The sequence below is a fragment of the Lepisosteus oculatus genome, unplaced genomic scaffold (genome assembly GCF_040954835.1).
Source record: "Lepisosteus oculatus isolate fLepOcu1 unplaced genomic scaffold, fLepOcu1.hap2 HAP2_SCAFFOLD_52, whole genome shotgun sequence".
Classification (NCBI taxonomy): domain Eukaryota; kingdom Metazoa; phylum Chordata; class Actinopteri; order Semionotiformes; family Lepisosteidae; genus Lepisosteus; species Lepisosteus oculatus.
In genome coordinates, this window is record NW_027168064.1 from 44750 (window position 1) to 71409 (window position 26660).

The 26660-nt window shown below is 45.8% G+C and overlaps 6 non-coding genes across 6 annotated transcripts; 3 read left to right on the forward strand and 3 right to left on the reverse strand.

Annotated features, from left to right (window-relative positions):
- The first annotated feature begins 241 nt into the window (after positions 1 to 241).
- Positions 242 to 323, forward strand: trnas-gcu (transfer RNA serine (anticodon GCU)). Its single transcript has one exon. It is a non-coding gene; the product is annotated as a tRNA-Ser (tRNA).
- Positions 324 to 8302: 7979 nt separating this feature from the next.
- Positions 8303 to 8375, reverse strand: trnav-aac (transfer RNA valine (anticodon AAC)). The gene has a single exon. It is a non-coding gene; the product is annotated as a tRNA-Val (tRNA).
- Positions 8376 to 9571: 1196 nt separating this feature from the next.
- trnad-guc (transfer RNA aspartic acid (anticodon GUC)) lies at positions 9572 to 9643 on the forward strand. The gene has a single exon. It is a non-coding gene; the product is annotated as a tRNA-Asp (tRNA).
- A 634-nt stretch (positions 9644 to 10277) lies between these two features.
- Positions 10278 to 10350, reverse strand: trnav-cac (transfer RNA valine (anticodon CAC)). Its single transcript has one exon. It is a non-coding gene; the product is annotated as a tRNA-Val (tRNA).
- Positions 10351 to 25186: 14836 nt separating this feature from the next.
- Positions 25187 to 25258, reverse strand: trnah-gug (transfer RNA histidin (anticodon GUG)). Its single transcript has one exon. It is a non-coding gene; the product is annotated as a tRNA-His (tRNA).
- A 201-nt stretch (positions 25259 to 25459) lies between these two features.
- Positions 25460 to 25531, forward strand: trnae-uuc (transfer RNA glutamic acid (anticodon UUC)). Its single transcript has one exon. It is a non-coding gene; the product is annotated as a tRNA-Glu (tRNA).
- Positions 25532 to 26660: the final 1129 nt, after the last annotated feature.

Sequence of the window (26660 nt, forward strand, 5' to 3'; positions counted from 1 at the left end):
ATTAACAAATCTAAGAATGAGATTTTTTATCAGAACTGGAGGGAGCCAAAAGAAGGACATGATCTCAGGCTGCAAGAGAAGAGAATTAAGGTCCTGGAGAATTAATTCCTGGCTTGGCATCTCCCAAGGAAAATGTTGAAATCGCACGTGGAACAGGAAAATGACCCTCGAGTACGAGGGAAAAAAAAGAAAAAGATCATCTGGAGCGCGCCAACCCATGTCCGGACAGCCCAGATCCCTCGACGAGGTGGCCGAGTGGTTAAGGCGATGGACTGCTAATCCGTTGTGCTCTGCACGCATGGGTTCGAATCCCATCCTCGTCGCGCTCCATGTCTGACACGTGTGCCCGTTCGGCGTTGGCCCTCCTGTCATTTGCTCCGGTTCTAGAGCCGTGCATTTTCTAGCGGTGGCTGAACATGGTATAGTAGGCTAACGTCGGTATCGAGCAGTAACAGTAACGGTATTTACGTGCCGCTGCTGCCAAGTGGCTCTGGGTTGAGACCGCGTTTTCACTTACTTGCAACGCAAACGGAGAAAGCGATTTTTGACGGTCTCTCGAGAGACTGCGCTAGGTGTTTAGGGATAGACTTGTCAGTTCCCCCTGGGATGGTGGCCTCTCAAATAGTTTGTGATTCCTCTAGACGTTTATACAGTAGAAGCCTGCTTCGTGGCTTAAATCCAAGCTAAGGAAACGAGTTAGAGGTTTGATGCAGAACTGCGAATTCAATTAAGGGGAACACTACAGTACATTGCACTGTATGTGTGAGGAAAGCTGCCCCCTTCAGTCCCTTGTCGACCGAACAGAGGACTGTAAAGGATACTGCCAAGAAACTTAAGGATGCTGGTTGGAATCCAGCTCCAAAGAAGCCCCTTTGGGTGTTATGTCATCAAAAAGTAAGAACAGCGAATCTCCCTTTGATCAAAAGCGCAACAGAGCTGTTTTCCGTGGAGCAGGTTTCAGACCCGTAGACCTGTTTTCCCAAACGCGAATCTCCTGTTTTAGAAGTGCTTTGGGCGGTGTAGCGGCGAGGCTTATTAATAAGAAAGAATTAAGTGTTTCTGAGCTTTCCCAAATTAGGCCTCATCTCTCTGTTCATCTCTGTGGTGCAGCCACAGAGAAACTATTCATGCAGGCTGATTTAAGGTTTCCCTTGATAAGGGACAGCTCCCAAAGGGGGATGCACTTAGCTAAGCCTGGCTATCATGATCAATGGTCATCCATTGGCGCCTATCTGTCTAGGGAGTGCCAGATGGACATCTGGACTGCATTCCTAAGTGTCAGGAGTAAGTGACTCATATCTCACCTTGATCAACCAATCAGGGACTGGTAGGGCCGAGTAACCCACGTGGGACTCTGATGCCCATGGAACTTTCAGCCAATCAACGAGCTGAAGTTCCTCCAGGTAAAAACAGGCAACACAGAGAGCCTGAGAGATTCAGTGGGAATTCAGTAGAGATTTCTGTGGAGTTTTCTAAAGGGAATTCAAAGGAGAATTCCAGGGCAGGACAGCCCAGGAGCAGAAGGCTCCCAAGGGCAGGACATTCTCACAGCGCGCCTCCTGACCATCCTGAGACTCAGCCCGGACAACCACGGAACGGCCAGTGTGTCCGAGTGCCAGAACTTTCCTTTGTTCTAAGAGTCTAAAGCGGAGGTTGCCAGAGAGTAACCAGAGGATCCACCCGAGGTTAGCACCAGCAGCAGGCCTCGTGAACAGGTCGGAACTGTGGACAGTTGAATCACTATTCAGAACTAGCTCTTCATCAGGAACGAACCGGTCTTCTTCTTGACTTGCTGGGACCCACAGTCATCTTTTCTCCTGTGCACAAACTTTGCTAGTTAAAGCCAACACTAACTAGCCGGTCAGTGAGCATCAGCAGCGCACCGTCGCAACCCGCACAGCACAGCCTGGCACCTAGACAGAGAGCACGGATTGGACAGCAACAAGCCTGCAACTGTTTCTTTGTGCCCGCAGGAGATCTGAATCCCCAGAGATTGGATGAGTATTCAACTTCACTGCATTACTGCTCGCGAATTCAATTGTTATCCCAACCAGTTGATATCAATTTAATTCCTAAGAGTTATGTACTTGTTTTCAGTATCTAATGTAGAAGTTATTACCAGGTTCATTTATGAAATGGTCTAAATGAATGATATACTGAATGTATGTCCTCTTGATATGTGTAACACTTTGTAACTGACTGAATATATACCTTTTGTATTCTGATAACCCTCTCGATAAGATCTGTTCGTTTTACATGCATATTCTATGTATTGTAACGCCCTCGCCTGGTGGTGAGGAGGAAGCGCCCCTAGGCGCTCGTAGTACTGCTGGGCATGCTAGGAGTGGTAGCCGGAGTGCGGTCTACGCGAGAGAAGCTCGCCCCACACCCAAAGTCCGTCAAGGCCCCCTGCGCCCTGTGGGAGGCCTTGGAGGTAAAGGACGGGGTGCTGCGCCGGGGGTGCCGGGTACCCTCCAGTGGCGAGGTACGGTGGCAGCTGATGGTGCCTTGGTCGCTCCGCGGGGCGGTGCTCCGAGCAGTGCATGGCCAGCCGGGCGTGGGGCACTTTGGCGGTAAAAAAACCCTGTAGCGCCTCCGAGGCCATTTTTATTGGGGTCTTTGCCACCGGGACGTGGAGTGGTACTGCCGAACGTATGCAGTGTGCGTGGCGCAGAAGGGTCCCCCCGAGCGCTCTCGGGCCCCCCTCCAACAACACCAGGTGGGGGCTCCTATGGAGCGGGTGGGGGTGGACGTTTTGGGCCCGTTTCTGCGCACCGAGGCCGGGAACCTCTACGTCTTGGTGGCCATGGATTATTTTATGAAGTGGCCGGAGGCCTACGCCCTCCCGGACCAGAGTGCCCCCACGGTGGCCGATGCACTGCTGGAGGGGATGTTTGCCAGGCTGGGGGTGCCGGAGGAGTTACATAGTGACTAGGGGCGTAACTTCGAGTCCCAGGTCTTCGCCAGAGTGTGCCAGTGCCTGGGGATCACTAAGACGCGGACCACACCTCTGCATCCCCAGAGCAACGGGTTGGTGGCGCGGTTTAATCGTACGCTCACCACCCAGCTGGCCACCCTGGTGTCCCGGCACCAACGGGACTGGGACCGCCACCTCCCCCTTGCACTCTGGGCGTATAGGACCGTGGTCCAGGAATCCACCGGGTGCACCCCAGCCTCACTCATGCTGGGCCGGGAAATGTGAACCCCGGTGGACCTGGTCTTCGGCCCGTCGCCCGGAGACGGGTCGGCACCGCTGGCTGGACCGGACTACGAATGGGACCTGCGGCAGCGGATGCAGCAGGTGCACAGCTTTGCACGGACCCACCTGACACAGGCGGGGGTCCGGCAGAAGCGGCACTACGACCTGCGCTGCAGGGGGCCTGCCTTCCAGCCCGGGGACTCGGTTTGGGTGTACAACCCGCGCCGCCGCAAATGCCTCAGCCCTAAGCTGGCGCCGTCGTGGGAGGGGCCCGCTGAGGTACTCTGGGTGGTGGGCGAGGTCTGCTACCGTGTCCGGTTGCGAACACGGGGGAGAGTGGTGGTCCTGCACCAAGACCGGCTGGCCCCCTACCAGGCCCGGGAGGAGGAGCCGTGTGGGGAGGCTCTAGAGGACCAGCTGGGGCTGGAGCCGGCCGATAGTGGGGCGTCCGTGGGTCGCCAGCCGTCACCGTGGCCAACGGCTTCTCACACAGGGTTCCACAGCAGTTAGCCGAGTACGAGTACAGCCTGAGGGGGGTGTTCGACGTCGGCGAGACGCCAGACGCTTCAGGTTTTTAAGGAGTAAGAGTGCAGGGGGTCTAAACCTGTGATCCAGTGTGTTGAAGTATTTCACAACACTACCCCTAGCACATCTGGAAATAAATCCTCATAATGATTATTGCCCTGGGCATGTACCAAAAAATCACTGAGCATATATATATATATATCACTGTGTTGAAGCTAGAGACACAGAATAAGTGCAAACACATACAGTGTTCCTGCACCTTTGACCTCATCCAGAATGTATCGTTTTTTGAAAGGGATTGCTGTCAGAATGCACAACTGAATCCCAAACAGAATCTCTAGTCAAATATGATCATTTGTGAAACAGGCAAATGAGTCTCTCAGGTGCCCATTGCTCATTTTCAGACACAATTATGCAATACTTTCACCATGCGTTGAGCAATAGGGATTAAAGATACCAGAGGTAAGGTTAAAAGTGATTCTGAGGTGCAACACATCAGTGATACAGCTAGGCATCTGAAATGCGGGGTTTGAGAGCCCTTCAGGGAACACCGTACCCTAAAGGTACCAAAAGTCCACTAGTATAAGCATTAAGTCACTGTCACCCCTGTTACAATGTGATTGCTACATATCTTCATTTCTTTGGTTTTTAAGGAGTAAGAGTGCAGGGGGTCTAAATCTGCGATCCAGTGTGTTGAAGTATTTCACAACACTACCTGTAGCCCGTCTGGAAATAAATCCTCATTCTGATTATTGACCTGGGCATGTACCAATAAATCACTGAGCATATATATATATATATCACTGTGTTGAAGCTAGAGACCTTTATGTAATATTATGATGCTAAAATGTCATTTTCACATATATTAATGTAATAAATGATTGCTTATGCTTTATAAACAAATCTAATTAAAATAAAAGCTTACGTTTTGTATTTAACTTGTACCATAGAACATGATTTGCTTTGTATTTCAAGCCCACAAAGTGTCCAACTGACGCACTACATGATATAAGGAAGATTATCACATGCATATCGGTATTATCTTTCTTATGAAAATGCATTCCTTTCATTACCTTTTACTTTTTAAAATGAACTCAAATTGTGTATAATGTAATAATTTAAGTAGAATAGATTCTAATAATATAATGATCCAGTGTGTTGTACTACTTCACTGCTTCACTGCTCTATGCCGTCTGGAAATAAATCCTCAGACTGCTTACTGCCCTGGGCATGTACCAATAAATTACAGGAGCACATCTATATATCACTGCGATGAAGCAGGAGACACACAATCACTGCAAACACATCCTAAATACAGTGTTCCAGCACCTTTGACCTCATCCAGTACGTATCATTTCTTGAAAGGGATTGCTGTCCGAATGCACATCTGAATCCCAAACAGAATCTCTAGTAAAATACGATCATTTGTGAAACAGGTAAATGACGGTCTCAGGGGCCCATTCCTCATTCTCAAGACACATCTATGCAGTACGTACACCATGCATTGAGCAATAGGGATTAAAGACACCACAGGTAAGGTTAGAAGTCATTCCGACTATATTCTAAAATATTGGACTCATATTCTTATGATGGCAGTCACTTATGATAGTGACAGAGACGCTGTGTTGTAAAAGGGCGCTGTCTTTTGGATGAGATGTAAAACAGAGGTCACAGCGAGCTGAAAAACACGTTTTGAAAAGTGTGCTTTTCCTGCCCCAGAAGTTAAATGGGGGTGACCAAAGTTGCCCAAACGTGTTTATTTCTGCTGAAAAACCCGTTTTGACAGCTTCTGCACAGTGGGGTTAAGGGCTGACTCAGTGGGCTCTAATGAGCCAGGCAGCTACATTGGGATTCCAAGGTTTGAAAAAATACGTTTATTTCGAGCTGAAAAACAAGTTTTGAAAAGTGTGCTTTTCCTGCCCCAGAAGTTAAATGGGGGTGACCAAAGTTGCCAAAATATGTTTATTTTTCTGTCACTATGCTGGGGAATTGGGACCCGCACAGACCTCAGGGTGAATGCCCCCCCGCCGGCACCATTAACACCGCTTCCAGCTGGAAGCTTTGTTTTTCCCTGTAGCTCACCCTCATCCGGGTACTGACCTGGCTCACACCTGCTTAGCTTCAGTGGGTTTTCAGTTGCAAGTTGCAAGGGGATGCAAGTGATGGAGCCGCTCGCTGCGAAAGCTACTGCATTGGCCGGGAATCGAACCCGAGCCTCCCGCGTGGCAGGCGAGAATTCTACCACTAAATCACCAATGCTCAGTGCCTGGACCTTCAAAAAAGACGCTTTTTTGGTGCTCTGTGCAAAACGCGTCGACATCTGCTTCCAGCTGCAAAATGCCATTTGCAGACGCTGAAGAATTTATTTCCAAGGCAGCGGGTACAAGCGATTTGGCGTTTTAAAACCACCAGGAACAGCAAAGAGGTGCGCTTCTTTGCTTGCGCCAGAACACAACGACAGGAGGTGGACAACGTAGTCGGCAGGATTCGAACCTGCGCGGGGAGACCCCAATAGATTTCTAGTCCATCGCCTTAAGCACTCGGCCACGACTACAGCAAACCCCGCCACCGCTGCGTTCTTGCTACAATCTTACCTGGATCGCGAGGCGCCGGCGGAAGCCTATTTCAAAGTCGTTCTCCGTTTCAAAAAAAAAAAAACATTTCCAAAATACAAGCCTTGCAGACAGACACGCCTCAGAGGACTTAAGGGTGGCTTCATGTCGGAATGATAAAGTCTCCCCGTCCGGACATGAAAATGCAACTTTGTTACACACAAAAAAAGACTTTCAGAGGCTTCCCGGATGTTTCCACCAGATTAAAATATTCACCGACGCAATGTCCATTCTGGAAGTCTGGTTGAAGCGGTTGAAGCGGTTTAGTCGGGATTTGTTCACCGTCCGTGTAGAGAGCCAGAAAGTTAATGTTGTAGTGTTTAAATTTGAAGGGGTTTTGTGTAAAACTGCCGCTGAATGCCGCTTTGTCCACAAACCCCAAAATTACCACTTTGGGTAACTGTCCGAGAAAGAGGTTTTCTTGGTTACACACATGGCTCCCTGCAGGCAGGCTGAAGACTTTCATCTGTACGCGGTCTATGGGGTATTTAGGTATTTAGTGGTGCGACCGTCAGGAGTGCTTCGGCGTTCACAAACAAAGATGCAGAGAGTACGCTCAGTTTGTGTTCTCCGATGTTGTTCATTAAGCAGAAAGCATCTCTGTTGCGCGTGAGTTTTATTTTCAGGTCTACGCCATTCAGTAGTCCCAGTGGGCAAAAGACGTATAATATACGTCTATTAAACGCATACCTTAGACGTCTAAATGTGGTCTACAATTCGTCTAGAATGAAATTCTAATATACGTCTAAAGTTATACGTCAATTATACGTCTATGTTTAGACGTTCATTATACATAAATGGTTGGAGTTCTATTATACGGATAAATTTAGAGGACTATTATACATATATGGTTGGAGTTCCGGATAACTTTAGAGGTCTATTATACGGATAACTTTAGAGGACTATTATACGTATATGGTTAGAGGTCTATTATACGTATACCTTTAGAGGTCTATTATACGTATAACTTTAGAGGTCTATTATACGTATATGGGTAGAGGTCTGTTATACGGATAACATTAAAGGTCTATTATACGTATATGGGTAGAGGTCTATTATACATCAAAGATAGATTTTATAGGCGTAGAAACAAGTAAACCAAGCCAATGATTAGGTTTAGAAATGTATTCTGAAAATACACATTCACACCTGAAACATATGTATTTCAAATTATACATTGTATACAATCAATCAACAATCAACATATGGGCAATAATCATAAAAAACACAACTAGTCTTAAACTTCAGCTACAAATTCTGGTAACATGGCAATATACAGTATAGTAATGACAAACACAAAACTAATTACATTAACACACTAACTCAAAACCACATTTTGATTCAAATATACATTTTAAAATGTACAACTTCTATATTTCCAAGAAAAAAAATATTACAATGGAAGTTAAGACGATTTTTGTCCACTATTTGCAAACCCTGTCTAATTGTCCTAACAGTTAGAACCAAAAACCTATTATTTTCAGTGTCCAGATCTCCTGGCCCCCCGTCTTTCATATGCATTCTTCAAGTAACACATTGCATGCTCCTTTATTTCTTTTTCTGTTGATGTAGGGTGGGACTTCAGCACCGCAGCTAGGAGAAAATTGTATAATATTACTTCCCAAATAAATGATGATTATCTTCTTTAGTATAATCTAAAAAGTGAACGGTTTACTTAGCTCAAAACTGAAATAAATGTATAAATGTATAAAATAAAATCTTGGGCTCACTAAGAAGCCCCCGCTGGATGCTAATCTTTCTGTTGTTGTTGCAGGTCCTGCGCTGCTTTTGAGCCGACAGAGCTCGTCCTGATCTGTCGGCACAGCCCAATTGCAAATGATCGGCTCCGCATACAGAAGGAACGTGCGTTTGGTACAAGAGTGCATGAAGGCACCGGAAATACATTGGGAACAAATGACCGGTCGCTCAATACCTCTGTGAAGTACAGGAGCGTGCAAAACGAGGCTGTTTCCGCCCGGTCTCGAACCGGGGACCTTTCGCGTGTTAGGCGAACGTGATAGCCGCTACACCACGGAAACCTGCAGGGACTGCTGCTGGTGTCTCGCTTGCGTTTCGGGCTGAGAAAGGGACGCGTCACTTTAGGCAGGGGGCGCTGGAGAGAGGAACAAAGGGCGCGATGAAACAAAACACCGAAACCCGGGATCTTTAGATCTTCAGTCTAACGCTCTCCCAGCTGAGCTATTTCGGCGGTGCACAGAGCCCACAGCCACCTGCTCCAGCCTTCCTGTGTTGCGGCATGAGCGCACCAAGAGTAGCGGGAGAGTGTTGCAGGAACGTCACTCAGAAGGAAAGCCACCCAGGTGCGCCCTCTGAGCTCTGTCCAGCGCTTCTTCCTCGCATGGACTCCTGCCTGCGACGGGCAGGAAACAATTAGCAAGAACAGAACAACACCCCATGGGTGTCTCATGACCACACCTTAGGTTGTGACACGTGCAGGTGTGAGGGGTTGCCGGGCTACTTTGGAGCAGAGCTTGGGTGGAGGGAGGGCGGGAAAGCAGACAAAGAGGTGACACCTCAAGGTCTGCACGATCACAGCTCTCCGCCGCCCCAGGCTTCCGCTTGATAAGCTGCTGGACACACCCGCCCCTCCTCACACAGACCGTGGAAAAGCCCCCGAGTCGGAGGGCTCTCTCTTCCTCCCAGGAGCTCTTGGACACGACGCACAGACAGGGTGCGGGGAGCCGCCGCCTGCAAACACGGCTCCAGGCAGGACTCCACTCCGTAGGAGCCGCAGAGCAGAGGAGATGGGGGCAGCTTAGCTCCTGTGCAGAGACCTGAGCTGCTGTTGCTGCAGACGCTGTCTTTTCTGCACTCGGGGTAGGAGTGAATGTTGAGTTGCCCTTAGAAATGAAGCAGAGTACTTCAACGGCACGGGTATGTGTGTGTGCGTGCGCCCTGGTGATTCTGGGAGACAGATCGAACCTGGGCTAAGAGAGAGGAGGCTTAGCCCTCTTCCATTTGCTACTTCAAAGTTGTACAACCCATTTGTATCTGCTAGGCGGCGCAGTTGTCGTGCACAAAGAACGCTTTGAAAAGCGTCCAAAGCAAGTCATTCCGAGTTGGTCGTTTGTGTTTTCCGTTCAGACGCGAAATGCTGAAATGATCTCTCGGCTCCTCGGTTGTCATTTCTGCTCCGTAAAGGAATCACAGCACGCGTCGCCTTCCAGCACGCTGGGTCGGGACACGATGCCGGGGGTCGGAGCGTGTGATGTCTTCCTCGTTAGTATAGTGGCAAGTATCCCCGCCTGTCACGCGGGAGACCGGGGTTCGATTCCCCGACGGGGAGTAGCTTTTCTTTTACCTCCTTAGAGAAAGGACTGCCTTTCACTTCTCTGTTTTCTAACACAGCGTCGTGCACCTTTTCATTGCTCTCGCTTTCAGAGCCTCCGCACGGCACACGACTCGACATCAGGAAGCATATTGAAGTGAAAGCAGGGAGCGCTGCGACATGCACTGTGCAGATCCCGCCACACTAAGAGGTGAGTGGGTCTGTTCGATGCACAAAGAACGCTTTGATAAGCGTCAAAGGCAAATCATTCCGAGTTGGTCGTTTGTGTTTTCCGTTCAGACGCGAAATGCTGAAATGATCTCTCGGCTCCTCGGTTGTCATTTCTGCTCCGTAAAGGAATCACAGCACGAGTCGGCTTCCAGCACGTTGGGTCGGGACACGATGCCGGGGGTCGGAGAGAGAGATGTCTTCCTCGTTAGTATAGGACCTGTCACGTGGACCTGTCACCTGTCCCCACCTGTCACGCGGGAGACCGGGGTACATCAGGACGCGCATTGAAGTGAAAGCAGGATGCGCTGCGACATGCACTGTGCAGATCCCGCCACACTAAGAGGTGAGTGGGTCTGTTCGATCACAGCGCTAGGCGAATCCCAAATCCCCTTTTGTGCGTGGCGACAGAAGAAGTCTGGTCTGTTTCCGCCCGGTTTCGATCCGGGGACCTTTCGCGTGTGAGGCGAACGTGATAACCACTACACTACGGAAACTGTGGTCAGATGTGCCCAGCGGCCCAGCGCTGAGCTTCGCCAATGCGATTCAGCTGCTTCCAGTGCCTTTATTGGGGAGCGCTGATGGACCGTGCTCTCTCTCCATAGACCAGCACGCCTTATGTTTAGATCCATATTACATAAGAAAGTGGAACCAGTCTTTACAAAACACATTTCTCTTCGGTCTCACCTGTTACCTTCTTCTTTTTCTTTTTCTTCTTACCAATTTCCTGCCAGCCATCCTCTGAATGAGCCTTCATCAGGGTGGCAGCAGTAAAAGCATTCACGGAGTCCATTTCAAGGAAGGGGGTTGTCGTGGAAATTTAACTATCAAGGAAGCCACAAGAGAGAGTTCTCACCTGAGTAAGGTCTTTATTTCAATATTGCAATATTGGGAGCCCTGCTGCCACTTCGCAAAGTGCATCAGAGACTCAATTAGTTACAAGCAGTACAGGGCTTTTATAAGACGTTGCGCTGTAAAAAAAGTTCAGCACTTGGTCCCTTCTAAAACTTCCCCTTTCTCTAAAAGAAAACAAATTACCTCATAGAGCGAGAGAAAAACACTAGATTTGTTATTGAAAGTTTATCAGTTACTTTCAGCTAATTCTAATGACCCAGACAGCATATATTGTTTTGGTACATTGTCTTCTAAACTAACCTAAACAGTGTACTTTGTTGACGAACTGTTTTCTAAAATTCTGCACGTACTGTAGCATAGCAGTTATATCCTTGAAATATTATCTAAAAGCACCAATATATTTTTTTGCAAAGCTCTCTACATTTTTAAGAATCAATTAACTCATTAGATTTCCACTACAATTCCCTCCTTTTTATTCTTGAAAATGATTAAAAGTTAGATTCTTCATATGGACTCCCAGGAGGCTCCCATACTTCAGATTCTTCCGTTTTTATCAGAACATACTGATGCGCAAACATATTCATTATCATATTGCGAAGCATTGGAATAATACAAGTCGAACAGCAACACAAAAACAGGAAGACAAGTATCACAGCTACTATAATTGGTGTTAGTAACTTGAAAAAACACATTCCCCCCGGCCCAAACAGTGATTCTAACCAAGAGAGAAAAGCAGGTGTATCTTTAATGCCTCTTTCTTTGTCCACCTTGTCTCTCAGTTCTTTCAAATGTTGAATAGCAAGCGTAAGATTTCCGTAATCATTTTCATTTGCTGGAATAAATGTGCAACAGGAGTCTCCTATTAAAGCACAGACTCCTCCAGATGCTGCATTTTGTAGATCCAGCACGAACCTGTTCTGAAGTGCCATTAATCTAACTCCCCTTAATTCTTGTTTGATAGCGTCTAAGCCTTCTAACGTGATGTTAATAAACGAGTACATTTCATAGCGAGTAATTTGTAACCAGCGGGCATTAGCTACTGCCTGAATACTCAGTCCTGAGGAAAAAATCATTTCAGCTGCAGTAAATAGTCTATGGTCTTCTGGTACTTTAGAAATATCTGGACCATATCTGTCAGCCCAACTGAGAGCGCGTTTAACCCTTGACTCCCTCTGAAGGGGCTTCATTGAATTTAACAAGTAAGAGTTTACTGGGACAATGAGAATGGAGTGGTGTAGCGTGACTAGAGCACACACTCCTCTCCACTGGGGAGGAAGGCTATCATAAACTTTTGTAGCACATTGCCAATACCAATCCATCAAAACCATAGTTCCATTAGATAAAGTATGGTTAGTAACCGTGGCGCTACAGCCTCCTGTTCTTCCTACTGAGGGGCCACGACCTTTATTCTCATAGCAATAAGAGTGATTAACCTTAGAAGGCAGGTAAACTGCTATTTTAACAGGAGAATCAGTCCAGGTAATGTGATTCTTTAGGTAATCCCACAAAGGAGGACATTCTGCTTTTTTACTGGTAACATTGAAGTGAATAGCAAAATGCACTGCTGGATCACTGGGAGAAACAAAGCCTAATGCTACTGTAGTAGACTTATTTATCTTCAGGCCGGCTGCATATGGATGCCCCTTTGAGTAGGTCAAATACGTTATGGTGAAGGTGGGAAAAGATCTTGGATCTGGCTTTGGAAATCCTGCCACTAGACTTATGCATTCAGAAATGTGACTATCAACTGGTCGGGGGAAAAGTTGCATGGGTGAGGCTGTAGAATGAGGCATTAAAGCACATACATAACAAGATGCATTAAATTTCTTTAACTTTACAGTATAATTTATAAATTTGTACCACAAATTACTCATATCCCCCTCATTATCAGTTTCATTCAGCCAGTTTGTATACAAAGAGGCTTCACGTTTAGATTCTTCCTCTTTCTGGGTGGTGACAGGCTTCCACATAAAAAGGAAAAAGGCTGTGCACATCAGTCCCAAGCAGGTGATCCCCATCTATCCCTGTGGAGACATCACTCCTGCTCTTTGCTCAGTTCGTTTGTGACCTTTTTACAGTGGGAAGCATGAATTCAGGGCACCTGGCACGGCCCCCTCCACCTGAGTGAACACCATTTCTTTTTCCTGTCTTTCACCAGAATCCAGTCTCCTTATTCACGCATTAGTTCTTACAGCACAGGTAAATCCCTGTGGGCTGGAGCCCAGCATTTTTCTTAGGGTTTTTTTTACAAGATTGGTCAACAGCTGGGTAATAACTCTTAGAAAAATCTACACATTGTTCCACTGCCTCAGCTGTGCCGTTTTGCAGAACAATTCTAGCTGAAGTTGTAAAATTTCTCTTTGGTCAGTTCCTGCAAAACATCTTATTAAGAACAAACAAACCATAATAATAATGTGCATCTAGGGGAATCACTCCCAAGGGTAACCCCCCTTAAAACTATATTGTTCTACCCATCAGGTTCTGCCACTAGATAAGAGAACCTTTCCCATGAAATCATTTTTTGACCTTCATGATCCCTTCAGGGCGTACAATTAGCACAGAAGCAGCAGCTTTAGTCCACATGTTTTTCAAGCAGGTTATTAACAGTATGATCATAACGAATAATACCAGACACACAAATATGTATTGAACCAGAGACCCTCTCCAGGTTCCTAGCACAGACTGTAGCCATGCACCAATGCCCCAATTATCTGGATTATAATTATGATATATATTTTTCTTCATCATAGATGTGCTTTGCTAAGTCATTCATTTGCTAATAATTGTCTAGAATACAAGTACTGTTTAGTCTTTGCTCACCTAAACAGCTGTCTATCACCCTAATAGAGAATGGCCTAAAACTGTGATTATAGCGAGGAGCATACAGTTATTTCCATTTTAATATATCTGAGTTACACTCAGACTAAAAGAAGGGCTATTTACCCATGCCAATAAACCTAAATAATCACCTCTATCAAAGGGGATTACTCCCATGAGCATCTTCTATAGCAATACAATCCCAACATGAGCTCTGATTATTATTTGTGGCTGACTGATAAAGTATTGATTCCATATCCCCATTTTATCAAAGTAAAACTCATTACACTTAACAGGTACACTGTCGCCCCCCCTCAGGAAGCTCAACAAACACAGAAACAGTTACAATATAATAATTAATGTTCACTCAGTCTCTGGTGCAGTGGTTCGGTGTCGGCGCAATGCGTAGATCCAGCGATCTTGTCCTGTCACTCAGATGGCAGAGTCGGTAGTCAGTTGCACTTGATATGGTCCTTCCCAGCAGGGTTGCAACATCTGGCAGGGTATATCTTCCTCACCATACCCACTCGCCAGGTATCAGGTCGTGTCTTCCCTCTACTGGAGGTCTCCAAGTGTCCAGCACCTGTTCACCAGCCCCATGCACCACTTCAATTAACAACCTACAATATTACAATAGAGAATTAGCAAATTTAACAATCCATTAGCCAAATTCATCCCTCCAGGAAGTTTTGTTGATTGGCTTGTGATGATATCAAACAGGCTCTATTACACAGTTCTGTTTGATCCAGCCCGCATTCCATGGCGTTCCTTCATTCTGATGTCTAGTCGATCTTTTAGAGTTCTGTTCCTTCATTCCACTGTTCCAGCAGACTGAGGGTGATCTCAGTCCATCTCACCCCGAATAATCCAGCCACAGCCTGTCCCTTGATCATAATACAAGCGGTAGGTCAGTGCCCACTGAGGGCTTATCTCCATCATCAAGTGTTTGGTAGACACAGAGGCAGTGACAGCAACCCACTGGGAAAACAGATGATAAGAGCCAAGGTTTCCCTTTACAATTGTAAATTGTAAACATTTGCTACTGCGTGAAAGGTTTCTCAGGAGCAGGCCTTTTGAGCTGTAGCACCTGCACCTGAACTGTAGTTGAGTTCCTTTGATAAGCATCACATTGAGATACCACATAAGTGGGTACTGCTTCAAACACGGTCCCCACCCAGGTGTCCGACAGAGTGCATTTGTCGAGCTATAAAGGGCATTAGGCTGTGAGGGCATGCAGAGCGTCCAGTGTGCTGGCAGCACCACACTCTTTTCTAACCATGTCCTTTTCTCTGCTTTAGAGGCCTCAGCCTGAATATCCTGTAGCTGTCCCCTTTTCACCAACAGAGGTCTCACAGGGGTCTCAGACTCCTGTTCTACGAGTACTGCTCACCTGACAGCTACATCTGCAAAGTTGTTCCCTCGAGTTACTGGAAACATTTCTTTATTATGTGATTTACACTTTACCACAGCTACTTCAGTCAGCAGCTGCAAAGCTTCTAACAGTTCAGAGACAAACCCAGCATTCTTAACTGGAGTCCCTGCCATGTTGGGGAAATCCCTATTCCTTCACTGCCATCCAAACTTGTGGCATACACCAAATGTATATATACAGTCTATATAAATTGCTACAATTTTCCATTTAGCATATTTACAAGTTTCAATTAAATCTTTTCATTCGGTCTGCTAGTTCTACACCAGATTATTCACAGTTTATACAGCCAGGCAGGTAGCCTGCACAACACATAAACACGGCCCCTTGGCCACCGGGCCACCCACCAGACGATGCCTATCTCCATGCTCCTGCACCAGCACAACAGCTCACGACCCATTTCTTTCACTTACATACAGATTACATACAGATGATCCGTCTGAGGGAATCCAGTCCAGAGCCAGTGCCTGCAAGAAAGCTTGTTTCAAAACATCAAAAACGGTTTCTGCTGCAGGGGTCAAGGCAATTTTGTCTTTAGACTGCACTACCCCCCTTAAACCAGTACGTCACTAGACAAGCTCGTTCTGAGAAGGCATTCACCCTGGCTTTATCATGTAGTTGGTTTTATACTCCTTTTTTTCCTCTCAAGATCCAATACTTGGAGTAGTCCGGCCTTATGGATTCCCTCATTAGGTAAAACAATCACAATATCACATAACTCTATTGAGTTAGTTTACATAAATGCTATTTCATGCAGTTATTCCTTATAAAATGCTGCAGTCTGGGCCTAAAATAGGTCTGGGGTGTCCCCCACCCACATCAGTAGTTGAAACTGTACATCTTTACCCAAGCAGACTGTGACAGCTTATATTTGCTTTAAACACAACCCTTACACTCCTTCTCCTGTAGCCTCCTGTTATCCGTTAGAAAACGTTATATCACATCTTTATGCTGTTTTAGTCTAAAAACAGGACAGCTGTGCTCCTGTGCCCCACAGTTACTGCACACTGTAAGATTATTTCACTTTTATTTAAATCCTGAGATAAATTTAGGAAGGCTACAGAGGGGCTTACTAGATTAAAACTGTTAGTTCACACACGGCTCTCGTTTCAGCTTCTGACAAGTTCTTTAATTGTGAAATCAAGCCTCTTTCTTACAATTTCTCCAAAAAACACATTTTTTTTTTTAGTAACTGCACACCAGCTTATTAGTAGTTCTGTCTTTGAGGTTTTATATCTCGGTATAACATTAAAGTCGCACAATAATTTCGACAAACTGGCGGCTCCCTTTTCTCCTCCTTGGGAGTCTTTTTACCACCCATTTGCAGCGCTCGCAGTTCTGCATGCATGCTTCGCGAGTTATTAAATCACATCTGTCTCTGTTCGTAATATCAGGAAAGCATAGTTGCACATTCTTGGCAACATCAGGTTTTAACCCACTCAAGTAAATTTGTTTTATTACTGTGGAAGTATCTTCATTCACTTCCTTTTCATCGGCTAACCCCGAGTATACTATCCATAAAGCTATAAACCTTTCTGTAAAATCTGAAAACATCCTCACTTCCTTCTGCTGACATGCTGTTAATTTTCTCTAATCAGTTTTCGGTGGGTAATGCTCTTTCAAAAATCTCCACACTAATTCCCACCCTTCTCCCAGATTCTCTCTTAAGGCGTTCTATTTCTTCTTTTGCTTTCTCTTTTTCTACATATACAACTTCGTTTCGTTCAGCCATTGCTTTTAGCTTTTCCATCAGGGATTTTTGCGTCTCATCTATGATATTCTGTTGAATTCTCAAATATTCCTCTAAATATTTTTATCCAAAGGTTCATACACTTTTCTACATTCCTGTTCAGCCTAAATTCCGTCTGACAGTCAATATTTCTTTTAAGTTTCACTTTGGATTAATCAAACTTTTTTTTCCTTCACACCAAACCATTTTCACGTCTCCCACGCGCCCCGCGGAATCCCCCAGTCGAGACAAACTGACGAACTATCACAATTCGGGAACACGGACCAGGTTCCAAATCCTGGCTTTAAACACACAGTTGAATCGAGTTACCATTTTCGGCTCTTCCTCGAGTACAGTTCTAGTTGCTACCTTCAGCCGTACTGCAGTCGTGTACCAGGATGCAACACCTGGATTTTTTCGCACGGGCAGGGCGAGATGCTATTCCTTCAGCAATCCCTCCTTTTCTACCCCACCTTCACAAAACAGGCATCTAAAACACATACACCATTAACTCATTTTTCTGTTGTACTCGCTTCAGCTTCAGGAAAACCCTGAACCCACCACAGCAACATGGAGAGGACAAGGGACTTTTTAGAAAAGAGGAGTCCTTACCTCTTTTTAGAAGCGGCCGCCTAACTTTTCCTCCCCATGTCCGTGTGGTTTAATTTAGATGGATACTTCTTCATCATTTGGGTCACGTATCCGCCAATCTGCCTCCTCCTTTTTAGAGGATGTTGAAAACCTTTAGGAACAATATGATCTAGCAACAAGGTTATGTCACTGTAATTAGGCTTAAGACAATCAAGAACAAGGCGCTTGCCTTTCTTCTAAATTCTTTACGATCATCAGGCAATTAAGGAAAAGACTTAACTAATGCAAATAATTCACTAGGAGACCAATGTCAATGTACTGTACATATGGTGGAGTTCTTTCTGGACCTGAAAAAGTGCACATTGGTATTTCACAAACAAGTGGCTCCGGACCGCTTTCTAATTTCGGTGGAGACTTTTTCTTTTTAGTACGCATGGCCATGACTTTAGCTGCAGTTTGCTGTTCTTTAGTTTCAAGACTAGTCTTTTTTTAAGCTTCCCATTATTTCTGTGATTCCTCTTTCCATTAAATAAGTTTTCCAATTCATTTTCTTTCATTTCTTCTCCTTCTCTTCTAAGTTTCCCCTTCTTCAGGAAACTTCTTTTTCCTAATTCAACTTTCCTCTGTCCATTCTGATTCACTTACAAAGATCCTTCATAGTTATGGGCCCCTAATTATCATATATAAATTATGTGCAAGTTCCCTTACACCTATTACCCTAGCTTTACAGTTCATGAACATAATTTTTTTCCCTAACCCAGGCTATAATTGTTTCTCCGAATTTGTCGTACATGTACTTTTGCTGGACTGCTCGGTCCCATTTTCGTCTCTGAATTTTAATTTCCCATTTTTACCGATCGGTGCCTTACTTAGAACCTTATCACATTAACTACTCCGCAGAGCAAAAACCACACGTCTGTGTTAAGATAAGTTCTTTATATGAGTCCCAGACTCATCAAACCCGCGTGAGAACACCCCTGTGGCTCGCTTCTCAAACTATTAATTTTTAAGGATCACTTACTGACGTCAGACAGCTGCCAATTCTCCAGACGCGTCTCTGGAAGGATAAACAGTTTATCCTCCGAGGTTCGTCCAATTTGCTAAAATTGTCCGGGTCCGGATGGAGTTTCAGCAGCCGTTCGCGTTCAGGTTTGTGATCCCGGACGAGCCCCCAAATTGTCATGGAAATTTAACTATCAAGGAAGCCACAAGAGAGAGTTCTCACCTGAGTAAGGTCTTTATTTCAATATTGCAATATTGGGAGCCCTGCTGCCACTTCGCAAAGTGCATCAGAGACTCAATTTGTTACAAGCAGTACAGGGTTTTTATAAGACGTTGCGCTGTAAAAAAGTTCAGCACTTGGTCCCTTCTAAAACTTCCCCTTTCTCTAAGAGAAAACAGATTACATCATAGAGCGAGAGAAGAAAACTAGATTTGTTATTCAAAGCTTATCAGTTACTTTCAGCTAATTCTAATGACCCAGACAGCATATATTATTTTGGTACATTGTCTTCTAAACTAACCTAAACAGTGTACTTTGTTGACGAACTGTTTTCTAAAATTCTGCACGTACTGTAGCATAGCAGTTATATCCTTGAAATATTATCTAAAAGCACCAATATATTTTTTTTAAAGCTCTCTACATTTTTAAGAATCAATTAACTCATTAGATTTCCACTACACTCACATATCCTCATGCTCAACTTTGGCTCAACCACACAAACTATGAAGATAATCATCTGCTTTTGCTCCAAGATTTATGTTACTAGGCTCTCTCCTGGGGATCCTCGTGTTCAAACATTGCCCTTATTGTGGATGATCCATGACAGAATTCAGGGAATTCAGAATTCTGATACCTCAGCTCAGATTCTGACTGGGCAGACTGTCATTGCCTGGTGTGAATGTGTGCATATCTGTTTTTGTGCATGTTCTGTGGCCTGTTGTACAGTACATCACAAATGAAAGGGAAATAGAAAACTAAAATAAGACTCAAGTGTTTTATCTTTCAACAGTGTTTCATTAGTATCTGTGCTAGATCCTGTCATCCACTGCTTACCACAACAGGCTCTAGCACGGGATAGCAGCTAATACATTTAACAATCTCACTGCACAATGTTGTATATTCAAGGGCTGATCTTCTGTACTTTTTCTTTCACTTTTCATTTCCTAGAAACTCAGTCCTGCCAGGAATAATCTGAGAACAAAATCAATCTGAGTGAAAATCGAAGCAGAGGAAGATTGTTTTACAGAGTCAACAAGGTCTAATTCAAGGTCATCAGCACTAACAACATTCTCTCTGGAGACAGGCGATAAGAAAATTGAAAGTGTGTATTGTTACACAACAGCAGAGACTATGAGTTATGCTATCATGAGAGTGGTGATGGATTTTTTTCATTGCTTAGTTTTGCAGGTTCTGTACATTTGAACATTCAAATTGACTAAAGTAAAGGAGTTTTCCCTTTTTACCACATAATTCCCAAAGATCAACACTAATAGAAAGCCTAATTCCAGCCAAGATTCAATTACTGTCTCTCAGGCATCCCAGCAGTGGATTTCATGACTTCAGACAGCCATCTTTATCAGTGGAGAACTCAATGCTCTGAGGTTTACTGGCAGAGTCTCACACTGGGTAATATGTTGGTAAATAATGTCCTATGGAATTCTACTATTGATAAATTCTACTATGGAACTGCGATGTGTCCTGAAAAAATCTTCTATGATAGTGGTACAGTCCATCACACCCCACCTACAGCCTTTAAAAGAGAAAAAAAAAATTCTGATATTATGGTGGAAAAAGAGGGGATTCAGTGGCTGACGAGATTGCTAAACAATATTGCAAAGGAAGAGAGAATTCCAGAAGAATGGACAAAAAGCAGTATGGTTACCATCTACAAGGAGAAAGGAGACCCAATGGAGTGTAAAAACTATAGAGGAATAAAACTTCTGGAACATGGATTGAAAATCCTGGAAAAAATTCTGGACAAGAGACTCAGGAAGATAATCAGGATCCACAACTCACAATTTGGATTCTCAGTGGGGAAAAGCACAACAGATGCCATTTTTGTGATGAGACAGTTACAGGAGAAGACACTAGAGAAAGGGAAAAAGCTGTATGTGGCCTTTCTGGACTTGGAGAAGGCATATGACCGTGTGCCCAGAGAGGTGGTTTATTGGTGCTTGAGGAAGAAAGGAGTACCAGAAAGCATGGTGAAGTTAGTTCAAGCAACCTATAGAGATGCAACTACGAAGATGATAACACAACAGGGAGAGACAAAAGAGTTTGAAATCACAGTTGGAGTACACCAAGGATCAGCACTAAGTCCTTTCCTTTTCATAAACATTATTGACACACTGACAGAGGAGGTAAGAACAGAAGTGCCTTGGGAACTCATCTTTGCTGATGATGTGGCACTGATGGCAGACTCAGAAGTAGAACTACAGGAGAAAGTGTTCAAATGGCAGAGGAGTCTGGAAAAAGGTGGACTGAAAATGAATGCAGAAAAATCTGAAATAATGGTAATGGAGAGAAGAGGAGATACTATGACCAATAATGAGGAGACAAATGGAGGAAAACTGAAACAAGTTGATGACTTTAAATACCTTGGATCAAAACTGGTAAAGGGAGGAGAAACACTGGAGGCAGTAAAACAAAGAGTGAAAGCTGGATGGAACAAGTGGAGAGAGATAACTGGAATAATCTGTGACAGGAAAATTCCCAGAAAGTTAAAGTGCAAAATGTACAAGACTGTGATTAGACCTGTACTACTATATGGAGCTGAATGCTTGGCAGTTGGAAAGAGGGAAGAGAACTTGATGAGAAGAACTGAAATGAGGATGTTGAGATGGATTCTGCAGATTTCAATGAAGGATAAGATCAGAAATGAAGAAATCCGTAGACGATGTAGGGTGGTGAATGTGGTTGAGAAGATGCGAGAGGCGAGGTTACGGTGGTATGGACATATCATGAGGAGGGACGTTGAGGAAGTAACAAAGAGGGTAATGGAATTTGAGGTGGAAGGTAACAGAGGAAGAGGCAGGCCTAGAAAGAGATGGATAGATTGTGTGAGAAAAGATATGGAGGTATGTGAAGTGAGTAAAGAAGATGTGCTCGACAGAGACAAATGGAGAAGAGCAACCAAAGCAGCTGACCCCAGGACAGTCTGGGACTAAGGCTGTGAAAAAGAAGAAGAAGAAGAAGAAAAAGATGGTGGAAAAAGAGCCCTGGAATCTTTGTAGAAGGACAAAAGACGGAAAGAACGGGCAGTGTAACCATGGCGAAGAGAAGGGAAATATTGGAGAGAGCTTTTTTCATACACTTTTTATGACTGTTTTTGTGGCTGTTTTTCCAGCCCAAAAATGATCAACAAATATGGGCAGGCGTCCTGTGCCAAATCCAATCTACCTTTCTTCCAAGCATACAGGAATGTCAGTGAATTAAATATTGACATTTGAAAATACCCAAAAATATGCAATCACACATATGCAGTTTGAGCAAACATAAGACAATACCCAAGTACCACAAACTACCAGGCATCATTAGCAGTTCAGGTGGGGAGCTGTGTCAGCATGCGTAGGCTGCAAAGGAACAAGTAATAGGTCTATTCCATGCTTAAAAGAGAAGAAAGAAAACACAACATTTCAGCTGTGGAGCCCTCACACCTGAAGAAGGCTCCACGGCCGAAACGTTGTGTTTTCTTTCTTCTCTTTTCATCTAGTGTCATTAGCCAGTTCCTGTCAAAATAAAATAGAAATGGATAACATTCTAGAGAGAGTTTGAAATACCAAGGTACAATTTAAACCATATTTCTTCCACTACAACCACAATATTTTGGAGAGATCGCTGAGCCTAACTGTTCTGGCATGCCCGTTAGCCTCCGTCCTGCTTCAGCAATGAATGCAACGGGGCACATTCTGAGGGAGATGCGGTCAATCAGGTTGCAGGAAAACCACGCTATGCTTTTTTTTGAGATCCTGAAAAGGACAGAGGGGCCATGTATATGTGTGCAGCTGGATATGTAATTGCAGGTAGCGTAGCAAATTCTGCTGAAGCCCCACTGCCTGGTGTGGACGGTAGCTGTGCATGTTGCAGCAGAATTGTGCATGTGAGATCAAGGGGGCATGTCATGTGTTTGAGCACTTCACTCCCTTCCGGAAGCACGTGATTCCCTGAGTCCCAAAAATTTGTAAGTTCTTTGGATGACCTGTGGACCGATCTTTCACGATGAAGAATTCCTTAAGAAGAATAGATCTCGGCCCACCATCCCAATGCCTCCATCTCAAAACAGCAACCTCCCACTGCCCTTAGTCTGCAAGGCAGTCCTTTCAAGTGCGATGATGACGCCGGGACCTTCGTTGCCTATTGTACGAGGTGAACTTTTGTGCTCATCAATTCAACGCTCTTTCCATCAACTCATCTTGTCTTTTGACGCTTCGTGTTTTGTGCTCCTTTGACTATCGGCATATCGGGTGACTGCAAACACTGAAGTTCTTGCTTACGGAGTGTGGAACAGTGTTTTCAAGTGATCGCTGTTCTGTCATGTTGACGCCGAGTGAATCTTTCTTTGGCAACATGGGCAGGCTGACAGAAGCGCGAGCTAAAGTAATGGCAAATTTCTTGACTTATTTCTGAATGTGAATGTTCTTTAGAAAAGGGATGCGGCATTGCTTCTCCCCCGTGTAAAGGTCACGCATTCCAGACGTGGTTATGAGCGAACAGTTGCCGCAAGTGTTTGAAAAGAACAAGAGAGGAAGCAGCCCTGCCCCGTGTGAGAATCAAACTCAGGACCTTCAGACGATGAGACTGACGCGCTACCAACTACGCCTACGAGGCCAGCTGCAGTACACAGCCGGAAAGTTTGCCTCATATGGATTTCAGTCGCCCGTTCCCTAATCTTTAGACGCCCTCTGCTGGATGTTGCATTTGCCTTTTGATCTCACCGATACTTTTTTGGTCTGTTTCTGTTGCGAGTCCGTTTTTCAGATCTCACCTAGCACAAGTCTCTCTGGCTGAAGTGGCCTCTCTGCTTCAGCATCGTGCCCTCACTCAGCCATTAAAAACGTCACTCGGACTTCTGACATGCTGACATGAAATGTCAAGAGAGAGTGGCGGAGACGCTTAAGGCAGAGAGAAGATGAAGAGGGGGCGTGGCTGCGAAATGATTGACAGCTGCATGACGCTTTCCATACAAGGCGTGACCACAGGCTAAAGGACACCTTTCGGCACATCAAGCTCTAAGCACACACCTGGAGGACGTGGGAAATGATCCCGCTACCTCTCGCGTGCAAAGCAAGCGCTGTACCATGCAAGCTAACCCCCCTTGCTGGGGTTATGCCTCGGTGTCGCCTAGTGCCGCTTGTTCCCCTCTTACCAGTTGCAGTTCACTGCCCTTCGTCTGCAAGGCAGTCGTGTAATTGCAGCTTTCTTGACTTATTGATGAAGGTCTGACTGGACGAGCGAATGATGCCTCTCCCCCGTCCTCAAGCTCGTTGACAGAATAAAATGGCAAGTGCCGCCGTGGCTCATTGGTTTAGGGATATGATTCTCGCTTAGGGTGTGGGAGGTCCTGGGTTCAACTCGCGGATGAGCCCTTGTGTGCTCTTTTTGTCCTCGTCCACAAGACTGGGAATTGATATCCACATCACCTTGCAGCATCTGCTTATGGCAAACGATGGAATGTGACTAATGACTGAACGAGCCTGGTGAATACTCATCACGTGGCACAATGAGAGCGTGCAGTCAGCTGTCCAAGGCAGCAACCTCATTGCTCGTTCAAAAGAACACGTAGTGAAAACTCATCACCACTATGTCGTAAATGAGCACCGCGATCGCTTGTTGTCATGCGTCCTTACTTGGGAAATGCAGAAGCAAAAACTGCCCTCTCTCAGCCACCGAAACGTGTGCGGCTCGCCTTGCACTCTCTGCGCCTCGCATATTTATGGAGCTGTCTGCTCTTCTTTCTGTTGAAGTACGCAAGTTACGGGGCGTACTGCACACTATGATGTGCTCAATGACAGCTTTCAAGATTTGAAAACTATGAGCTTGATGGCTCAAGTCGAACGAATGTGGTTGTTACGCAATTGATGATGAAACGCACGTATTCTAACGATTCGTGAGAGTATGTTCTAAAGGTCCCTGGCTCGATCCCGGGTTTCGGTTTTTTGTTTCATCGCGCCCTTTGTTCCTCTCTCCAGCGCCCCCTGCCTAAAGTGACGCTTCCCTTTTTCAGCCCGAAACGCAAGCGATACACCAGCAACAAACCCTACAGGTTTCCGTAGTGTAGTGGTTATCACGTTTGCCTAACATGCGAAAGGTCCCAGGTTCGAGACCGGGTGAAAACAGCCTCTTCTTGCACGCTCCTGCACTTCACAGAGGTCTTGAACCACCAGTCATTTGATCCCAATGTATTTCCGGTGCCTTCATGCACTCTTGTACCAAACGCACATTCCTTCTGTACCTGGAGCCAAACATTTGCAATTGGGCTATCCCGACAGACCAAGACGAGCTCTGTCGGCTCAAAAGCAGCGCAACACCTGCGAGAACAACAGAAAGATTAGTATCCAGCGGGGGCCTCTTAGTAAGCCCAAGATCTAATCAAGAATCGACTCCAGCAACAGGGCTGGGTGCATTGTTCCATATTCCGACCACTCTTGGTGTAAACAGGTCCCTCCTGGTCTCTGCTTGAAATGCACTTTCCTGCGTTTGCTTTGGTGTAACTGGCTTCCCCTGCATGGGCGAATGTGAAGAAGATCCTTAGTAAGTCATTGAAGAAACCCGAGAAGAGGTCGGAGTGGCCTCTGTCGTTCATCAACGATCCAGTCAGGCAGTACTCCTCTGTAAAGCGCCGTTCGTTCACATCAATTGGCTTTTTTTTGCCTTCATTCGTGCAAGTAGTAAAAGCAGACGCCCCTATTCTGCCGTGACCCGGATTCGAACCGGGGTTGTTGCGGCCACAACACAAAGTACTGACCACTATACGATCACGGCGAGTTACCGATACACACGTGGCAGGGCGGAAAAGGCTGTGCTCTCTTCGTGTGACATAATTCGGAAAAGTCCTGACGTTGCATTTCAACTGAGTCCCAGTATACATCGACCCTTCGACACTCTGAGTGACAACTCTCTTGCGTGTTTTCTCATATTTATGTAGTTTGCTTGCATGATGCCCGGAACAGAAGGGTTGTGCACTCCCATATGGTCTAGCGGCTAGGATTCCTGGTTTTCACCCAGGCGGCCCGGGTTCGACTCCCGGTATGGGAACGTGTCAATTTTGCCTCCTGCTTTCCAAAAGATCAGCACTGTGTACGAAGGAGCCGCATTAAAACTACTCAACGTGCAAAACGTGCGAGAAGAGGGGGCGCTTGTTTCCAGCCGAAACTTCTCGCGTGTGAGACGAGCTGACCATCGCTGCAGGAGGTGGGAGGGTTACTCTGGTAGACAGGGCTGACCTTCGGCAATAGGATTTATACTCTCCAAGATGATATTTGCACTTTCTGGAGAGGCGATTTTCTCCACTTCAGTAGCCCGATTTCGTCGATTGAGTGGAGAGGGCTGTAGAATGTGGCGCCGTCTTTCCTGCTCCGTCCATGACAGGCGTGCTGGTCTCTGGAGAGAGAGCATGGTCCATCAGCGCACCCCAATAAAGGCACTGGAAGCAGCTGAGTCGCATTGGCGAAGCTCAGCACTGGGCCGCTGGGCACATCTTACCACCGTTTCCGTAGTGTAGTGGTTATCATGTTTGCCTCACACGCGAAAGGTCCCCGGTTCGAAACCAGGCGGAAACAGACCAGACTTCTTCTGTCGCCACGCACAAGAGGGGATTGGGGATTCGCCTAGCGCTGTGATCGAACAGACCCACTCACCTCTTAGTGTGGCGGGATCTGCACAGTGCATGTCGCAGCGCATCCTGCTTTAACTTCACTGCGCGTCCTGATGTACCCCGGTCTCCCGCGTGACAGGTGGGGACAGGTGGCAGGTCCTATACTACCGAGGAAGACATCGCTCTCTCCGACCCCCGGCATCGTGTCCTGACCCACCGTGCTGGAAGCCGACTCGTGCTGTGATTCCTTTACGGAGCAGAAATGACAACTGAGGAGCCGAGAGATCATTTCAGCATTTCGCGTCTGAACGGAAAACACAAACGACCAACTCGGAATGACTTGCCTTTGACGCTTATCAAAGCGTTCTTTGTGCATCGAACAGACCCACTCACCTCTTAGTGTGGCGGGATCTGCACAGTGCATGTCGCAGCGCTCCCTGCTTTCACTTCAATGTGCTTCCTGATGTCGAGTCGTGTGCCGTGCGGAGGCTCTGAAAGCGAGAGCAATGAAAAGGCGCACGACGCTGTGTTAGAAAACAGAGAAGTGAAAGGCAGTCCTTTCTCTAAGGA